This window comes from Capsicum annuum, chromosome 4 (assembly GCF_002878395.1).
Source record: "Capsicum annuum cultivar UCD-10X-F1 chromosome 4, UCD10Xv1.1, whole genome shotgun sequence".
NCBI classification, from domain to species: domain Eukaryota; kingdom Viridiplantae; phylum Streptophyta; class Magnoliopsida; order Solanales; family Solanaceae; genus Capsicum; species Capsicum annuum.
This window is the reverse complement of record NC_061114.1, coordinates 57,183,008-57,191,754: the sequence shown is the minus strand read 5'-3', so window position 1 is coordinate 57,191,754 and position 8,747 is coordinate 57,183,008. Positions and strand designations below refer to the sequence as shown.

The 8,747-nt window shown below is 34.9% G+C and overlaps 1 long non-coding RNA gene across 1 annotated transcript; it reads right to left on the bottom strand.

The window, feature by feature from the left end:
• Positions 1–4,598: 4,598 nt before the first annotated feature.
• LOC124898151 lies at positions 4,599–7,812 on the bottom strand. Its single transcript, XR_007054939.1, has 2 exons — positions 6,924–7,812; positions 4,599–4,994 (listed from the first exon to the last, which is right to left on the bottom strand). It is a non-coding gene; the product is annotated as an uncharacterized LOC124898151 (long non-coding RNA).
• Positions 7,813–8,747: the final 935 nt, after the last annotated feature.

Sequence of the window (8,747 nt, the reverse complement as noted above, 5' to 3'; positions counted from 1 at the left end):
ACATAAAAGGAAAGGGATTCTAGGTAATTACGCATCGTAAAACAAATATTATCATAAAGGCAATTACAAATAAGCCAAGGAAACAAAAACTAAAATATCTTTCAAACATAGTATCTCTTTACCGCATCAGAATTGATTGGTTTAGTCCACTCTTGCCCATCCATCTAAGGTAGGATTAGGGCTCCTCCAGGTTGGGCTTCTTTCAGTTTTCAAATTCCTCTATATCTTTCATTAACTGCTCCTCATCACCTTTTTTCCATTCATCATCATTCTCTTTGCTTTGTTTATCTATCCTTTTTCATGACATAACATTGGCAGATTTTTAAATTATTGCTACCAAAATAAACCATGTTAGATTATAACAAGATAATAAAAGATGATAATATAATCATATTTAAAAATAACTTCTTAAATAAAGGTAGGCCTTTTGGAAAATAAATAAAAACTCTGGCTCATGACCCGCGTAAATGTGGGCCCATGCCTTTTTGAAATCTGTAAAACACAAAATGAAAATTTGAGACATAAAAGGGTGGATCACGGGGCCTCCTCCGGATCATCACCAATTTTTAAAACTATTAGTAATTGCCATTTCATCTACTACGACAGGCAACGAATTAGGAGCAGAGTGGAAGTCCACTTTTGCAAAGCCTCTTCTGGTGCAACCTTCTTTACCCCACTGGACTTCGGAAAATCTTCTAGTATAGCATTGTATCCCTCAAATAGATTTGCTATCCCATCCCTAAGACCATCATCATTTGACATCTCACGCACGGGAAATGATTGGTGCAGGAGTGATGACGGTATGGATAGACTCATCTTTGAATTATATTCAATCTCATCTTCCTTTCTTGGTTGGTACACTATTCCACGCTTAAATACTTTTTTCGAGATCATAATGGACTCAATAATTCCTTACAAATTCTTACTCAAGGCGGCCACAAACTTTCTCTATCTTTTCCACCCCTTTCTTTTTGGAATTTTGAAATTTCACTTTAGTAATAGTCTTGTCGGATACCCATTCACCTGTTATTTAGGTCATGCTAACCGTGGTTCCCTCATGATTGGGCAATGGATTACTGGTGACATTTGGTTTTGGCGCTTAAAGAGTGATGATCTTCTGGTCATTCAAGTCTTGGATCTTGTGTTTCAGATTGATGCAATCTTCAGTATTATGCCCAGGCGCTCTTGAATGATAAGCACAAAATTGATCAGCCTGAAAGAATTGGAAATTTAAATTGACAGGCTTTGGTGGGTAGGTTGTAAGTAACCAACTTTCATCAATCTTCCAAAGAGTTAGGTACGAATTTCAACTAATAAAGTGAATTTTCTAGGAGGCTTCTTTTTTAGGCTTATACATGGGGGGTTATACTGATTTTTATTAGCAGGAGGAGGTACCTGATGATAGTTTGGAGGTGCTTGGATGTTTATTTGGTTGTTTGGAAGAGTAGCTTGAACATGAGACTGATAATTTGGTTGCAAAACTTGACACTGGGTAAAATATTTAGAAGTGGAGCTTGATATTGGGGTTGGGCGTAGAATACATGCTGAAAACTTAGTGATGGTGGTGAGGAAAGAATATTCCTAGGCTTGAATTTTATCTTTAATTTATCAACGGAATTAGTAGAGACCGCAGTGACATCCTCTCTTTTCTTCTTTAGAAATATGGAAGACCTAGATGATGTTGGGGTTTTGACAATCTTTCCTGTCCGAATGCCTTCATCTAGCGATTCTCTGATTTTTACCAAATCTATGAAAGTTTCTCATACTGCGGATACCATCCTGGTATAAAATTCTCCCTAATGTGTGCGAGAGAAAACCGATACCATTTCTTTCTAGTAAATGGGAGGTTGTACTTTAGCAGCTTCCTTTTTCCAATGAAAGGCATAGTCTTAAAACACTTGTCATTCTTCTGCTTGATCCGGTCTAATGAGTATCGGTCAGGGACTATTTCGATGTTAAATGCAAACGTATCAAGGAAACCTTTAGCCAATGCCCTCCAACTAGTCTATCTTTATAGTTCTTGTGACATAAACCAATCTAAGGCTTCGCCGCTTAAGCTCCAGCTGAACAGACGCACCAATAATGTCTCATTTTTTCCTACCCCCACCATTTGATCACAATACCTTCTCAGATAGGCCGTTGAATTTCCAATACTACCGAACACTTCAAATTTAGGGACCTTGTATCCTTCTGGTAGATCTACTCCAGGGTGAACACATAGATCATTGTAACCTAGGCCATCATTTTCCTTCGTCCCATGAGATTCCTTGATCCTTATAATATCTTCATTCAGAACTAATAAATTTATTTCATGCTCGGTCCTTCACTCTTTCTTATTCTCCTCGTAATGGTTTATCTCGAGATTAGAAAGGAAATTGTAGATGTCAGGGGCTATGATGACGTGCAGAGGATTTGGAAAGGTAGCTTGATTTTGAGGATGAAAGGAAGTTTGTTTGTAGGTGGGGAGGACGTTTTGGAAATTGGAAAAGTTTTGTGGAATTTGAGAGTAGTTTGGTGGGATCTGAGAGGGATTTTGCGGATTTGAAAATGAATTTTATGGATTCGGAGATAGATTTGGCAGAAGGTAGATTTGGGATAGATTTTGTAGATTTGGGAGCTAATTTTATGGATTTGGAAGCGGGTTTTGTGGGTTTGAAAATGGGTTCTTGAGATTTGGGAATGAATTTTGTGGATGGTAAGCATATAGGTTATTTTCTCAATTAGTGTTTTAGACTAATTGAGGATCGGATATAGATGATATGTTATTTGGATGGTCCCAGAGAATAGGAATACTGAGGGGAGGGATTTGAAGTGGAATCCTGTGTCCTTTTGGACAGAGAGCATTGATAGTGATGGCCAGATTAGCTAAATCTCGAGTATGGTTCATCTCCTCCTAAAGCATTTTCAATTTTCTCGCAAGTTCAACAATCATCTCGCTTTATTCCGCTATCATATTATGCCTGATGGCAAATGCACTTTCCTCATCACTTACAGTTATGTTTGAATGATGGTTAGGGGATGAGATCTTATGTGCTTTTGACAGGGTGAAATTAGGATGTTCTGCCAGGTTATTTCAATACGGAGTAGTTTTTGATTATCTGTAAAGTAAAATAACTCAAAGCCAGATGTGTTAGTTTCCGTATATGATAAGTAATGCAAGATACTTTGGCAAGAAGTAACCACGTAGAGTTGTTTGCGTCATAGTCAAATTGATTTATAGAATCATAGTGAATAAATTTGTCTTTGATTCAAACAAACGCACATAAACACATAAGACAGTTATATCGCGTTAAAACATTATAATAACACGTATCCTAACTGGGGTGACCCTTTTGAACCAAGAGTTTAGGTCTAACGAATTTTGAAGAAAATATACGTCTTTTTAAAGCCAATCCATTATCCCCCAATTTCACAGATATACATAAATGCCTACAAAAGTTGCACAAAAGGGATACAACCTTTAGGGATATAGAAATAACATGAGAAAAAGAATGTTGTCCCGCGTAGGGGATAAAAAATACTAATTCCTGAATGCTTGTTCTATCGGCCTTCACCTTCTTAGCTTTGTCCACTTCTTGTCATTGGCGACATCCATTGGCGATCAAGCAATTTTTGAATAGCTGTACCTTAGATGTAACCACCCAAATCGATCAATTTCTTGCTTGACTTGCTTTAATTGCTGTGTGATTGAGGCATCCTTACACGAAAGTAAGCAAAGAAAGCCTTCTCCCGACCCCAAAAGGATAATGGATTGGATTAAATAAACATATATTTCTTCAACACATAACATGATTCGTCTGTCATTGACTCGGGGTCAATAGATGCAGGACAAGTTTTCTAATTGGCCCAATACCCTGGGTCTTCCTAGGTTTATGCCTAAAAGAGGGTTTTGGTTTATATCTATCCTAAGTGTCTAGAGTGAGTATGGACAGCTTCACAAGCGGACAACTTGAGTTTGGAAACACGAACAGCCTCCGACCGCCTAACATGTCGGTAAACTGCCGTGTTTCTAATATTTTATTTGGAATTAAATAATAGGGGATGGGATATCCATGAAACCCCAAAATAATATAATAATCAATGCAGGAACATTCCATGAAATGCAATAATTAAATACCATAAAAATCGAAACACATAAGCATTTTAAACAATTAGTCGAATGATGAAATCAAACATTTGGTTAGAACCTAGTAACATATCACCACCAGAGTTGCCATTTTTGTTTTGCAGAAATTTTGACTTTCAGAGTCGCAACTTAATTTTGAAAAGGAATTACGAAACCTTTATAAATTACTTTAAACGATCCAAAATAGAAAAATTATTTAAATTTGAAGATTCTGAGTAAGCGGTTCCTATTAATATTTTAGGAAGGTTTTAGGAACCTAAAATGTACGCTAACTTGCAGTTATCCAAACTGTTTGAAAACATCTTTTGACTAACTACAAAAAAAGATCGTTTCATTAAAAAAAACGTGATTGGTTTTAGAGAAAGACTTGATGTTTATGCAAAATCAGCGTTTTAGCGACTTAGTTAGGGGACTTTCTTTAACTAAGTCTAAGCAAATAAAATAGCAGATAACACATAAAAAAGGAGAGGGGTAAGAAAGTAAGAGATTTAGACCATTAGACCCAAAACAACGAACCATGTCCTCTCTAATTGGGCTTTCGACCCATTTCACCTATCCTAATCTAGATTTCGAGCGTTTGACTCTAGTTTTGCTCTACCTGTATTAAATTTACAACTTTGGCATTTGTGGTCTGAATGAATGAATAAATAAATAAAGACAACAATAAGAAAATAATAATAATAATAATAAATGAGACTTTTGAGTCTCTTCGCTGCTTCAAATATGGGACTTCAATCCATTTCTTCTTCTTTCGACTCCTTGCATTTACATTCCACGTAACTCATTTTGGACTTTCTTTCGGGGCTTGACTCAAAAGATGGGCCATGTTGGCCCATTACAAAATGCAAAGGGAAAGAGTCCCTTTGGACTTCGAGGCGAATTCATGCAAAGGAAAAATGAAAAAAAAAAATTAATACTCATTCAACCAATCACACTGGGATATAAATTATTGACAAATTTGGAAGCGAAACACATACTAACCAAGGAGATTCTTAAATTAAAAGGAAATGAGTCAATATTAATTCGAAATTGGCTACTCAAACTAGCTATTAAACACTAAAAACAACTAATGAAAAAAGAAAGACATGCATAACTTGGGATTTGCTCCCACTTAAATCATTTTTTTAAAATAGTAAATCAGAAAGTCAAAATCTTTTTATTGTGGTTCAAAGCGTTGAAATTGTTAGAACATAATCCCCATTTAGAGTTGTTTCCGAAAGACCCAATTCATTCAATCATCAAGGAGGCTAAACTAGTTATCAAGGCCTATTATTTACACTAGGAGATTAGGCATCCTTTTTAAAGAACTCAAACAAAATAGGGAACTAACCGAACAAACAAAATGACTAAAGGGAAATGTAAGAATGTAGCCATGGTTTGTTCGATAAAATTAGAAAGACCCGCAAAATACTATTAAGACTCATTATCTACACAATGATTCAACCTCCAGCTTAACCATTTTCTTTAAAAAGAAGGAATACATGGAGGAAAATAGGAGAAAGAGTAAACTGGGAATACATAAAGCAGATAAAGAAAATAATTTGGAAATGGCAACAATTTGAATGAAATCAAAACAGAAAACAAAATTCCCAACGATGTATTCCACCTAAACAAAGAACGGGAATATCGACACTTCTCCTTACTCTATATTCTCTTAAATAAGAACATGATCAACAAGCAAAAATCATATGTATACCACAACACAGAATTTCTCGAAAGAAATGGCCAGCTAAACTACTCAGCAGGATGATAATCAATTAGGAAAACAAAAAATACTAGCAAACCACCAAATAAGACAATTAAGCTTTTTGCAAAACAATGTTCATTGGGACCTTAACATCGCTCATCACAAAAACATCAAATTCTAATTATTTTTCCAAAATCTCATACAAAATACCAAACTTGAGAAAAAGATTTTTACAGGCTCTCATTTTTCAGGTGGAAGCAGAAAGTGCATCGGGGCTTATTACAAATTCTTTTTGCATAAGAGGAAGGGTCAAACAAAAGTACCTACTATAACTTTCAAGTATAAACAATCAAGTTTAAACCTAGTGGGTACCTTGTAGTAGAATCTTGTCCTTTTTACCAATCATTTACAGAAATAAAATGACTCAGTAACCCTTTTTTAAAATAGGATATTAGCAAAATTTTTAGGCCAACAGCTCATCATACAAGCAAAACAACATACACAAAGCCGAATTCAAAGGAAATTTTCATCAAACATCATATAAACAAGAGACAAGTGTGTTCCCAGGTGAATTATATAAAAAAATCAGAAGTTTCAAAAATTGGAGTGTCCTAAATGCAAAAACAACAAAAAGTCTAAAAGCTCACAATTTATCATGTGAAACCTAGGGTTTTCATAGACTCCACAACGAGCAACTCTCACCACTCAAGATTATAAAACTACAACTACGAACAAGGCAACAAGAGGATTAAAATTGTTAAGTGAGAATCAAAATATGATCTCTAACCATGAACCAGTAATTCAAACCTTAGACAGTCCACAAGATGATATATTAGGTCAAAAATTAATCAGTAATGTCAAGAGTAGATAACTAATTACGAAATCGAGATATAAAGACGACGAAAACCATATGTCATACCATTAGCATAGGAATTCATCCTAATGTAGCACTACAACCAACACTGTCTTTCACTAAAATGGCAACCTATGGTCTTGAAGACCTCTACAACAGACAACCCGACACACAAGTTCTTCGAAATAATAGTTATGACTATAGAATGAAGAGATGGAGTAGAATACAATAGAAATTAAAGAAAAATAGAATGTTACCTATGGGAGTACCAAAACAGAACCTCGAGCAAACGTCGGACTCGCAACCACCGAAAAATGTCTTCACCATTAACTCGAAGCTCTAATTTAGCCGACAAACTTGTGAAAAAGCAAAATTTCTACTAAAGATTGGTTTTTCTCTAAGAGTTTCTTTCTTTTTCTTTTTCTCCCTTAGTTTTTTCTGAACCAAAATCTTCAACCCTTAAGAAGCTTCACTGTGGGCTCTTATATAGAGGACCCCTTGATTAAGACCAAATTTTGAGGGTAAAAAATGGGATATTTTTGAAATGCAAAATTCCCATCCCCCTCTGTGGTTTTCATCCCTAAATTTATACAAATTTTTGAATTTTCCTTAAATAATTCAGGATGTGTGGACCAATAAAAATTGAGGAAAACCAAATCCTTTCTCCGACCAATAAAAATCGCCTAAATATGTACTAAATCGTACCATTATCTCCAGATTTATGGGTTAGCCATTGGGGGATGACACCTAGGCTCGTTGTAGAATGTTCTTGAGTCCTCTTTGTATGAATTTGCGTAGGACGTGTGAAGAAGGCTACAAATGGGTTGGTTGCGGGTCGCTGTTGGTTTGGATGGGTTGGATTTTGGGATCTCAAGTTGGGTTTTCGATGTTGGTCGCTGGGTTGTTGTCGTGATTTGGTAGATGTGTGTGTATCTTTTGTTTTGTTGTTGATATTGTTTTTTTGGAAGGGGAAGAAGGGGTATTAGAACGAGCTGGGTCAGCTGATTTGTTTAGGATTGTTGTTTGATATTATTTAATTAGGGGAAAAGGGGAAAGAGTTAGGCCAAGAGGGATAGGCAAAGGGTAATGGGCTGGTGATTTGGGGATGAAATTGTGGCTGAGTGGAGGAAAGAAAGGTTTTGGGCTACTAGGGGTTATCTTTTGGGCCGAAATTGGGTTTAAATTTTGAGGGTTATTTAAAAAATAATCCTCAATTAAAAATTTAGAACTTAGTCATATTTAATTAATAATTTGATTGAATTAAAATTAAATTGGTTCATTGTATTGCAAATTGACCAATTGGATTTCAATTGTGGTCAAAATTTAATGAATTGACTAAATTAAATCAAAATTCGATACGAATTAAGACTTTGTTTAATCCTGAGCTTCTCGATTAAATAAAAATTCAACAAATACTTTTTCAAATAAATTATTCTTAAGAACAAATTACATTTAAATCAAGATTTTAATCATTTAAATTTATTTTCAAGATAAGCTTTGGTTAAAATCCGATATTTTGTTAAATAAATATTTAAGTAACAAAATTATAAAAATTTTGTATAATTGAGTACTATAATATATAATCGCTACTTAAAAGGAAAAATTTACCCAAATAAATTCTTTGAAAAACTTTTTATTAGATAAAATAAATGTTGTAATTTTATTCAAAAATCAAAGAAACTCAAACATAAACTTAGTTGTGGAGGGAAAAAATTAGGTGTCAACATAGGTAACACTGCTTCTATTCCATAAACCAAGAGATAAGGTGTTGCTCCAATAGATGTCCTAATAGTAGTACGATAGCCAAAGAGGACTAATGGCAAATTCTTGTGCCAATGCTTATAGTTATCAATCATCTTTCGCATTATCCGCTTGATGTTCTTGTTGGCGGCCTCAACTGCTCCATTCATCTAAGGACGATAAGGGGTGGAATTATGGTGAATGATCTTAAAATTCTCACATATCTCACACATCAAGCCATTGTTGAGATTAGCTCTATTATCTATTATAATTGATTTTGGAACTCCAAATCGATAAATAATGTTTTTGTGAACAAAGTCTGTCACCACTTTCTTTGTTAC